Source organism: Sinocyclocheilus anshuiensis, unplaced genomic scaffold (genome assembly GCF_001515605.1).
Source record: "Sinocyclocheilus anshuiensis isolate Anshui unplaced genomic scaffold, SAMN03320099.WGS_v1.1 scaffold553, whole genome shotgun sequence".
In the NCBI taxonomy this organism is placed as follows: domain Eukaryota; kingdom Metazoa; phylum Chordata; class Actinopteri; order Cypriniformes; family Cyprinidae; genus Sinocyclocheilus; species Sinocyclocheilus anshuiensis.
Genome location: NW_015539821.1, coordinates 2,048,731 through 2,059,682, shown reverse-complemented (window position 1 = coordinate 2,059,682; position 10,952 = coordinate 2,048,731). Strand labels below are relative to the sequence as shown.

The following is a 10,952-nucleotide window of genomic DNA, read 5'->3' as shown; positions in this document are numbered from 1 at the left end:
ACTATAAACATCATTTATTTTCAACCTTAGGCATACACGACTTTCTGGCGAAAGTGAATCTAGCAGCCTGTGTGAAATGCGCTAGGCTGTACTATTCTGCATCAGTACAAATACGTGCACGCGTTGCGTGTTTGAGTGTTTCTGCATTATATGAGTGGTTTTGGAATATAAATCACAGCACGTTTCAGATTAAACTACCTTTCTATCAAAGTTATCTAACATTATCAAGCTGAATTTGTTCTGACTCAGTTTAACTCTGAGTTCTTGTTATATTTTATTTCCATTTTCTTAACTGTAGTGAATAAACTGTGATAATGTGAGAAATGTTGAAGGTGTCTGAATAAATTTTGGCTTGACTGTATCTATTTGATAAATGAAGTTAACCAACTAACATTATACATACTCTTTTGGTTTCTGTACCCAATATTTAAAAAATTTACAAATGCAATAAAATATTGGTATCGGTACTCGGTATCGGCAAGTACCAAAAATAAAAGTATCGTATCGGGTGAGTACTGGAAAAAGTGGTATCGGTGCATCCCTAATGAAAATTAAAAAGGTTGTCTTGGCAACTAACTGAAATAAGTATGTTTGTTGTTGTAAGTTGTTTGTTAGTAAGTTGAAGCACTAAAATTACTAAAACTGAAAAAATATATATCTTAAAAAAATCAATTAAAGCTATATAGAAATTTAAACAAGACAAAATGACAAAAGCACATTGCAAAATTACAAAAAAAATAAAATTAAAAATTAACTAAAAATAAAACTATAAAAGCTAATTCAACCATTAAATAATACTATGATAACAAATATAATCAATAATAATTATTATTATTTAGTATTATTACATAAAGTTATTGTAACTTTCCTTCTCATATTTAAAGGTGCATGAATCAACATTTAATAGAAGTCAAAGTAATTAATTATAGTGTTAAAAGATGGATTCTTACTGGAATTGCCGTTTCATCACAGCCAGATATATTTCGAAAACGAGATATCAAACTAGGGCGAGCACTCCTGGGTAATGTGATCCAGCTCTAGCTCAATGTTACCAGCGGTGACACCTCTTGGCACACTCACAGCGGTGCATCACCCTGCAGATCTCTCACAGCGCAGCCATGTGACTGTCAGAGCAGGCCGTAATCACACGAACCGTTTCTGAAATGCTTTACTGAAATGCTACTTTTAAATACCTTCATGTATGGAAAAAACAGAGGACACCATAAATAACACTTTACTGTACACTCACAAAAAACAGTAATTGCAGAACATCATTTGCCCATTTTATCGTTAGGCTGACATTAGGAGAACGTTTTATACCAGAGATTTTAAATATTTTAAGAACTCTGCCACACTGACCCACAGCGTGAGCCAGGACACCATGCCTAACATGCTGTCTCTGCTGACCAGGTTAATTCAACACACTCACTAAATACCAGACCGTCACCCCACAAACACACACTACAGGGGCAGAGGAATGTGCCGTCATTAATCAAGTTACTGGCTACGTGCTGTCATTTGGACATTGTAAAGTACCAAAGAAAACATGTGGAACGCAGAGGTTGTTTTCCATGGAAAACACTAGCCAAACATCTCTTATGAGCCATATCTGCTCCAAATGATCAAAGGTGAAGAGAACAAAAGGTCAATCAAGAAGCAAACTGAGCATGACCATTTATCCTAGTAGAACCCCAGTTTTAGTTTCAAACCTAGTGAGCTGTCTAAATATAAAGCATGACCAGAAATTACACTTCCAAAGTAGAGGTAGGTAAGCAAAGCAAGCTTTGGCTTCCTTCCAAAATACCTCATTTGGGCCAAATAAGGTAACATCACATACCCTTCATGGAATAGGCAATCCCATAATCCACTGCAACAAGTGAAAGAAAATTAATCCAAGATGGCAGATGAAGTGAGAAAAACGTTGACTAGAAACATCTAAAAGTAGTTCAATCTAATTGACTATTATGTTAATTGCTTAGCAACATGCTAACATGCTAATAGCAAGCTAACAAAATATGATACTACATTTCATACTATCTTAGGCCCAAAACATACTCAAGTATGTACACACTCATACAAAAGTATATCAATGCAAATGCTACAAGCTAGTTCGTACGTTCTTTCATTCCGAAATGTATCTTGTAGCAATTTATGCACACACTACATTGTCTGCAGTGTAGTAAGGGCGCTATAGAGAGTATTAGCACAAACGATCTTCTTTTCTTTCAGGTCATCTACTCTCATTGCACAGCACCAGCTGAAGATCTTGTTAGCAAAGTACTTGAATTGACAAATGCCATTGGTAGTGTGTCAGGCAACAATGTTTGAGCTTCCGTTTACCATATTTGATGATATCTATGTATGCGTGTCAATCAATATTTAAAATTTATGAATAACATCCTGAATAAAATCTCAGGTTTCATTACAAATATCTTCATTTGGAACAAATTATGACAGACTTTTCATTTTTGAATGTACTAACCCTTGAAACTGTCAATGTTTTTACAGCAAGCTAGCTACCGGAAAAAAATCGTTTTAATGAGACTTTTGATGGCAACTCTATCGCCCCCTTGAGTATGGAGGTTTGTTACCGCCAATGGGACCACATTTACAATACACTGGCCAAACATCACATTTGTTTATATGTATTTACAAAGTAAGGCCTTAAAGGGCAGCTTACTAGGTTTTGCCACAGAGCCAATATACTAGCCTACACCACAAAACCACAACTATCATCAAGTATCTTGGTTCAAACATCAGTTGATACAAGAACACCCACCACTTGCTCCTTCTAAGCATTGTCTCTGCAAACACACTGATAAGAAAGGCAGCTGAAGAACACAAGCCACAGATCAGAATAACAGCGTAATCAACTCATCCCAGAAGCATACAAAGCCTCCATCTAAACAGGCTACAAGTCCTGTGGCTGCTACGAGTTTCCTGATGTCATACTGACTCTCATTCTATGATGACTATTCAACTAGTGAGGGGAAAAGCCATCCACAGGCCTGCAACAGAAACTGGCATTGAGTTTGTCAAAGTGTGCATTTGATTTATAAGATGTGGCACATGCACTGCTACGTTTAGAAATAAGTCAAATTATGAATGAAGACAAATGACTATAAATGCACAAAAAAAATAATGTCAATGTACCTGTGAGAAATAATTCTGTAATCCTGAATGACAGTTCTAAGACTTCACAATTCCATCTTCCCAGTTCTTTTTTTAATCCATTTAGCAGAATAAATGCACGTTCATGCGTTGTTGTCGCCCAGAAAAAACAGCAGAATCCTAACTCTCAAGATCTTCCAGTAATCTCCAGCACTCAATGTGTGAGTGGAAGTGATGCTACAGGAAGATGAGGTGGCCAGTTTGAGATCTCGACTGCTCTGCTCACGGCACAAACTCTGCCGTGTCTGAAAATGACCCCCTCCTCTCCTCCTCATGTTCTTTCTCTTTATCACTCTCTGTAACTCTCTCCTCTTGTCTCCTCCCCCGGCACACATACTCATTTCAGCACACTCAAGAGCTCCACTCTGTGGCTGTACAGAATTTTGCCCCCTGTGTTATTTCAATGTACTCTACCATTTAAAATTTTGGGTTAACCTCTTGAGCACCAATGATTTCTATAAGTTCATGTGATACTTCAATGGCTTCTGAAAGTTCAGCTTTGCCATCACAGGAATAAATGACATTTTAAAACATTAAAATACAAAACAGTTATTTTAAATTGCAAAATTATTTCACAATATTACTGTTTTACTGCATTTTTTATCAAATAAATGCAGCCTTGGTGAGCATTAGATAGTTCTTTTAAAAACATTTTAAAAATCTTACTGATCAAAGCAGAGTGTGTACAAAAATATATAAAATATATACAGTACATATAAAATAATATATAGCATTTTTACATATTTGTTCAAATGAGAGATTTTCAATGGCTAAAACTGTTAATATTTAGAAAGCAAAGCAGGGTGGTCGATGGCCAATATAATAATGTGTATAAATACAATTTATGATAAATTATGATAAACTTTCAAACAAACATTTTTAATCAATATTCAATCAAAATGTACAAAAATATCTTAAATCTATTATTTTTTATAACAGAACATGTGCATTACTGTTTGGCAAAGCTGTCAATAGATTTTAAAACTGACAGGTCAATAAAAAGTTTAAACGACTCTGTTTTAAAGAAAACATTAAGAAAAAACTAATTTTAAATACTGAAAGAGACAAAAAGTAACAGAAAAGATGATTGTGTACACTAATTGTTCTGCTCTGCTTTTGTCTCATTCTTATTCCATCCACAATAAAAGAGCCTGAGCGCAAACATGCCCCTCCCTCATGGATGTGTTTGCACTCAGGCATGTTGTGGTTTCTGTCTTATGTCCAGTTTTCCCTACAAAGTTGTGGCTCACAATATAAATGCAAAAAGAACACAATCACTGTCCTGTTTGGCCTGTTTTCTACCATCAGCTACCCGTTTTCAAAAAACTCAGCAAGACCAGCTTTGGTTCCCTGATTCAGTCAGAATTTCTTGCACCACACAATAAAAATATAACTCAATCACACAGCAGAAACCTCTAAGGACATGGTTTGCAGTGAGAAATGGAAAAGCCGCTCCCAAAGGAGACTGGCCATGGAGACAGGCCTTACTTAATCTAGAGGACTTGATTTGGGGTTGCACCAAGTAAAGCCACTGCTGACCTGGATATCTGGGGTAAGGAGGGTACAGATGGAAAGAGGATTGGTCTCAGCCACCCACTTCCCAATGTCAATACGGTCACAATGAAGGGAGTTTAGGTCAAATTAAACATCACTCAACTACTTTTTGTGATAGAATTTTTTTAAACCTAATTCCACATTAATTCAAGTTGCTCAAAAATTTTCTCGACATTTCCAGAAGAACAAGAAACACTGGTAGGATAACTACAAAAAATTATAAATTGAACATTTTTTCATACTAAATAATTACATTTATTCAATTATCATGAGACCACTATTGTACAATATATGCAACTAGATACAAATAAGGTCATGTGGAAAATTGTTGCCTTCACCGCAGCTGAAATTAAGCCTTCTTTAATTCCTGTCGTATACAGAAATATGGTTGAAAATGAATAAAACATCAATTTATTATCAAAATGCTAAAGCGGACAATAAACATTCTTTAACAAATGGTCTTTAGTTTGGGGGTAAACATATCAGGCCAGTTATCATTTATCTCTGACTGGTTTATCAGGTCTGTCAGTAGTATTTCAGAACAGAGCATCCGGTTAGTCTCATATGTGACTGAGGGGCTCTGTGTCAGCACATGCACAACTCACATCTGAATGGACAAAAGGGAGAGAAGCAAAGAATAATAAAAAGACTTTTCATTCAAGCATTAAAAATCAAATCTACTTTACCATTTTTTTCTTTCTGAAACCAAACTGAGCAACTCATTTGTTGATTCTGCATCATTCTCTTACGCATATTGAGCAATTTTAGATAGTGTCATCCTATATGCCTCATGGAGGCCTAAAAAATGATTCCAACTGACTCATAAGCACCATGATAACAGCATTCATAGAATGGGCTAAAAACATATAGGCTTAGATAGATAGATAGATAGATAGATATTATTTTGTGCACTCATTGAGACTGTGAGTCAGCACTCATTCACTACATGATAAATTATGTATTGAGTTTAATGTAAATGAACCTATATCAATAGGTCGAGTGAGAGAACTCCATCTGCTGGGTCAATCATGTTAGAGGTCAGATCAACTTTTGTTGGATTGTTTTACCATGCTCTTTATTGTGAAATATTTAGAAATGTTAGTTTTTAATAGTTTAAGCTCGCACCACATTACATTGTGCGTTGCAGTGAATACAGTTTTGTTGAATCGTTTAAGTCTGACCTTCAATCAATTCTTTCGAACAGTTCATTTCAAAGAGCAGTTCATAAACAGATTCAGTAATTATTTTAGGTTAAAACAAAACCACTTTCCTGTAACTTTTTATTTGTAAGTTATTTATGCTATAAAATAACTTTTCACCAAACGAGTCAATTTCTCTCTCACTATCAGCTCAAGCATCGGTTCTCGGTTCACGAATCGAACATGTTCGATAGATAGACATCTCAGTTATACGAGTCAGTGAGACGTCGACTCGAAAAACAATCGCACCCATTCGGTTAGATGCGTGAACTTGCGACCATTGTTGCTTTTGGGAAACGCACCCCAGATTGGTCTTGAATCGATTCAACAACAAGAATCGATTCACCAATAAGATCCGATTCGAACGAATGATACATTCACAAACATCGTTATACATTTCCCTTCAGAAAGAATGGACCTGCTGTTGCTTATCGATCGACCCTGTTTCCATTAACATATAACAACCCAGACAACAGGAGACAAAAAACAAGTCACAACAATAAGTAAAAATCCACTCACCGATTCCATCTCCCGATTTCAGCACCATGATCTCAGCGAGCTCATGCGCTGCACTTGTCGCTCGGAGCAATTACCTTCTGGCGGTTTAACAGACCTCACACTTTAACCTGCTAACTCACAGTTTTGAACTGTACCAAATACCACGTCTAAAAAACTTAAGATGAAAAGGGTGTTTGAAAGTATTCGCAGTAACAGCAGAGACCGGATGTCACTGCGTGAAACGCTCATGCTCTGCAGACGGGGCGTGTCCTGGCGATGAGGACCAACCAATCAGCGCCAAGCTTTGATTTTAGGGTTTTTTTTGGGGTTTTTTTCTTGGTGTGCGTGCAGACACACACACACCCCTAAACACACTTAAACACATCTAAACATTTCATACAAAGCAGTTTAAAAAGTAGCTTAAAAAATTATAGGAGTCTGAACTTTTAGGGAGTATGGTAGTGTCAATATAACAACCCACACATGTGGCTTTTTTGACCGTTCTGAGAGCAGTTCATTCAGAGTGGCAGGCTGTTCTGACTATTGTGGGAGGAAAGTTTTATGCATTGGAAAAAGAACTGCACAAAACCCCGTAAATCTGTCCTTTCTAAGTAGCAGTAAAACACTTACCTATTCTATATATAGCAAAACATTCATAATGGTATGACTTTTATTTTGCTTGGTTTCGGCTTTGTACTAAATGACCAAATACACAAAATAATGTTCTTTTTAGCAGCATCATATGACCCCTTTAACAACTAACTGAAATAATTGTCAAAATGCAATGTATGCACTTTCTTTGATGATGCTCTGTTTGAAAAATAAATAAATACTGTACTATTCAAATTTAGCATTTAATTGATCAAAAGTGGCAGTTAAGATTTTTTACAGTTACAAAAAATATATTTAAAGTAAATCCCGTTTTGAACTTCTTAGTTACTTCTTGCACACTTACAGTAATAAGAAATGTTTCTTGAGCACCTCAGTATATTAGAATGATTTCTGAAGGATCATGTGACACTGAAGACTGGAATAATGATGCTGAACATTTAGATTTGCCATCACAGGAATAAAGTACACATTAAAACATATTACAATAGAAAGCAATTGTTTACAATTGTAATAATATTTCACAGGATGACTGTTCTGACTGTATTTTAATCAAATAAATGCAGCCTTAGCAAAAGAGACGTCTTTCAAAAACAAAAATCTCAAAAATCTTACAACCCCCAACTTTTTCCAAGAGAGAGAATAATCTCCATACAAACTGCATGAAAACTACAAAAAAGTGATTGTAAGTTTATGGAGCTCAATAAAAAGTTGCATTTACAGTTTTGCACTCATTTAAATTCTTGCAACCTAAATAATCTGAAATATAGAAAGAAAGCAAACAGAATACACTTAGAGCCTTAAGATGTTCAAGGGATGTTCAAGTGTTCCAGCTACTCTTATACACAGAGGCTTGTTGTCTCTTCTTGCCCCCGGGAGAATATTGGTCACATCTTAACTGTGACCAATGGCTGATTATCCTCAATATGGGATGACCGAGCACTACGTGAACAAGTTCTTTGTTTGGATATTCACTGACCCTTTAAGACTGCTGAAGAACAAATGTGGAACTCATCTGAGACAATAAAGGGCCAACAAAAATATATCAAAGTTTTTAATAAGTGTGAATTTAACTTGAACATCAGACACAGTGCAATGCAGCACCTGGAGTTGTGAAACCGATTCATTTTCATGGAGCATGCATTTATTTCAGTATCTGAAATTCATAAATCTGTGTTACCTCAGAGAAGAGGGTGTGGACGGCTACTCTCTATTGAGCACAGCCTGGTGTTTTCCAGTAAAATGAATGCCATGTGGGCTGACAAAATGACACAAAGCAGACTAAAACTATAAATCACACAAGGAATCATCCTCAAAGATAATCAGCCAATAAAACGTAAAGTAATTTGGTAATGACATATGCTGTTTTAATGGGAAAAGGACATGACAGACATTTCATCTTTATTTACATGTTTAGAAGGGATTGACTTGCTGATGATTAACTGCTCCAAGTCTGGGTCACTTTGGTCTGACCATTCCTCAATGTTCTAATAAACGATTTGAAATATAATAAAGTCAAATAGACAGTTTCAGGATTTTACATTTTTTTAAATTAAATTAATGTATACATACATCAAGTAAATTAACTAAACATAGACTACAGTTCAAATATTTGGGGGTCAGTAAATAAAAAAATAAAATAAAAAACATTTTATTAAAATAAATGCTGTTCTTTTGAACTTTCTATTCAACAAGGAGTACTGAAGAAATGGATCACAGTTTCCACAAAAATATTAAGCAGCATATTAGAATGATTTCTGAAATATAATGTGACACTGAAGACAGCTGAATATGTAGTAATGACTGATGAAAATTCAGCTTTGCCATAACAGTAAAAATATACTTGAAAATATATTAAAATAGAAAAGAGTTATTTAAAATTGTAATAATATTTTACAATATTCAAATACATGCCTCCTTGGTGAAAATTACCGACTTGTTGAGTAATAGAAAAAAAAAGTGAGAATTACAGGACTGAAAAATGTCTGACAAAACCGAGCTGCTTGGATACTTAACTTACTTAACTTTCAGTTGTCATGGCAATAAGTGCTTACTAAGTTTCTATTTCTATATGCAAAATAATTTAGATGTGTGGGTAGATTCATAACAATAACATGATCATGTACACACACACACACAGAAATACAAAGACCATAAAATTATTTGATTAAAACAATACTACAAGCAAAATACCCACAAGCTTATTGAATAGAAGTCAAACAAAGTGTTTACAGTTTAAATTTAACTCTGTTTCCATGACACTCAGTGGGAAGTGAGAAGAAGAGGATTTCAAGATTTGAAGCATTTCCTAATATTATGTTTAACAAAACACTTCGGTGGAATAATGGTTTAGTCTTTCTTTTCATGTCTAACTCTCACATTGCCCTTTCACTTGCGGCTACACTATAATTCATTTAAAATAAAATTTAAAAATTTAAAAAATTGAATTACAAGCTTTTCTAATTAAACATGGGGAACTGTTCATATTAATAATTGCAGTGTATTATAATAATGTTCAGTCATTTGTCAGTTTCATTATTTATTGATCATGACATTGAAATAGCCCTTGCCAGCAATGTAGTCTAGCACTAACAGCTTCACAAGATCTGGCCCTTAGCATCCTCTCACCTACCATTCTAAAGAAATCAAGTGTCTCGGAATGTTAATGCACTGTTTCCCTGCAGCGATTCCTGTGCTGTCACCTTCATATGCACTGCTGGAGAGACTGCGAGAGGAAGTTGTCAAAAACAAATCACGTCCTCTACTCCTATTTAGCCGATACAACACACACACATGCACTGTGCCACAAAACTGACTAAGATGACACACACACACACACACACGGTCACATGAGTCACATAACCATGAGGATGGTGGATGATTGTGCTTCTCAGGATGATACAAGATGCAAGATGTTGAAATACTTTAAATAGTACTGTAAAAGGCAAAATTATTACATATTATCTACCATGCAATGTTGTAGGGTCACAAATAAGATTTTAAATCTACATTAGAGAGAATATTCCCCTAAAATTTTGTGCTAACCTGCTCAAAAGAGCTGTCTGAATAGTTTCATAATGAAACATTTTTTCCGATTTGTTAAGGTTTTGCAAGCTCCCAGCATGCAATGCAGCATAAATAACTAATGTGTTTACTGTCATGAATTATTGCCCTGCTGTTTGCTGACTTTATGCTTTTGTTGTTGTTTTCATTGTTGTTAGTTAGTCATCTTTTTACTGCATTGTGTTTGTTGATTGTCACTATTGTCCATGTGCATCAACTGCACATTTTATCTCTGCATTGCAAGATGTTTTCTTCTGCAAAGATTGCAGAATCCACATTGTCTTATCTATGTGTAAATGAAAATTTGATAATGCATTCAACAACAACAAATTAGCTGCCCCAAGTTTATTAGCTGAGCAAGACATTTTTGCATTTACTGAACAATGAATTTCAAATTGGCTAAACAAAAGACTCATTTAATTTTAGTTTTAATACATCATGTAGCCTTAATTCTTTAACTTTGTCAACATGTATACAATATACAACGCAATAAGTCAAGCAGTAGCATATTCATTCCACCAGAAGGCGCTGCAATTAAATTTAACATCTTTTTTTTTTTTTTTTTTGGTATTTCAATCTAGCTTAAAGATTAATGTTTTTCTGTACCCACTAAGAACAATGAATCTGTGCTAAATTCATAAAACAGAGCTCTTTTCACATTCCTTATGTTTTGTGAACATTTAAACTCTCCTTACACTGGAAGAACGGACATAATACAATATTAAAATACATAGATCATCCCCATGACCACTCATTTCAACATTTATGACTTTTGCGATTGTCTCCTTGATGGCTTTTTCAGTCTCATTGAGTCACTGATGTGTAGAGATCACACTGGCACGCCTGCATGAGCAGGAA

At 35.1% G+C, this 10,952-nt stretch overlaps 1 protein-coding gene across 1 annotated transcript in view; it reads right to left on the bottom strand.

Moving 5' to 3' along the window:
* LOC107684080 (cytohesin-1-like) overlaps positions 1-10,952 on the bottom strand; it is a 58,368-nt gene that overhangs the window by 30,467 nt on the left and 16,949 nt on the right. The window lies entirely within an intron of this gene.